Source organism: Eleutherodactylus coqui, chromosome 3 (genome assembly GCF_035609145.1).
Source record: "Eleutherodactylus coqui strain aEleCoq1 chromosome 3, aEleCoq1.hap1, whole genome shotgun sequence".
NCBI classification, from domain to species: Eukaryota; Metazoa; Chordata; class Amphibia; order Anura; family Eleutherodactylidae; genus Eleutherodactylus; species Eleutherodactylus coqui.
The window spans coordinates 103,641,054-103,642,355 of NC_089839.1; positions in this window are offsets into that span (position 1 = coordinate 103,641,054).

Here is a 1,302-nt window from a genome sequence, read left to right on the forward strand (position 1 = left end):
TCCGCTCAGACTCCTCCCCTCTGATGATCTCTGTGCTGGAGAACCAGATGGGGGAGGGGTCTGAGCGGAGGTCCTGGGAGGAGCGCCGATGTGCCCGGAGAGGCTTCCTGCCTGCGCAGAGACCATAGTGAAAGTAAGTGCAGTCAGTCAGTGTCGCCTGACTGACTGCAAAGTAAGCCCCGTGGGCCCCCTGGGGCTCAGGGGCCGGGTCGCAACCGCACCCCCCAGCACCCCCTATATGTACGCCAGTGATATCGTGTATATCCCGACAGACAGACAGACAGACTGCTGTGTGTATATACTGTATGTGTGCATGGGGGTCGGGAGGACATGTCAGCTGTACGGCACGGGGGTAACAAGTTGGTCTAGTCAGCATGCAGCCCGGACTAGTTGTTGTACTTGGTTACCAAGGAGCAGGACTGTCAGCCACAACACAAGGCTGCCTGAGGAGAGGAGGCTGCGGAGGGAAGCCCTGCACAAGGGGGTGTGAGGGCTGGCAGAGAGGGGAGGGGAATATGAGGGCTGGCATTGAGGTGAGGGGAGTATGAGGGCTGGAATGGAGGTGAGAGGGGTATGAGGGCTGGCATGGAGGTGAGGGGGGTGTGAGGGATGGCATGGAGGTGAGGGTGTATGAGGGCTGGCATGGAGGTGAGGGGGGTATGAGGGCTCGCATGGAGGTGAGAGGAGTATGAGGGCTGGCATGGAGGTGAGGGGGTAGGAGGGCTGGCGTGGAGTTCAGGTGTGTGTGAGGACTGGCATGGAGATGAGAGGGGTATGAAGGTTGGCATGGAGGTGAGGGGGCTATGAGGGCTGGCATGGACGTGAGGGGGATATGAGGGCTGGCATGGAGGTGAGGGGGGTATGAGGGCTGCCGTGGAGGTGAGGGGGATATGAGGGCTGGCATGGAGGTGAGGGGGGTGTGAGGGATGGCATGGAGGTGAGGGGGTAGGAGGGCTGGCATGGAAGTGAGGGGGGTATGAGGGCTGGCATGGGGGTGAGGGTGTATGAGGGCTGGCATGGAGGTGAGGGGGGTATGAGGGCTCGCATGGAGGTGAGAGGAGTATGAGGGCTGGCATGGAGGTGAGGGGGTAGGAGGGCTGGCATGGAGGTGAGGGGGTAGGAGGGCTGGCATGGAGTTCAGGTGTCTGTGAGGACTGGCATGGAGATGAGAGGGGGTATGAAGGCTGGCATGGAGGTGAGGGGGCTATGAGGGCTGGCATGGACGTGAGGGCGATATGAGGGCTGGCATGGAGGTGAGGGGGTGTGAGGGCTGGCATGGAGCTGAGCGGGTATGATGACTAG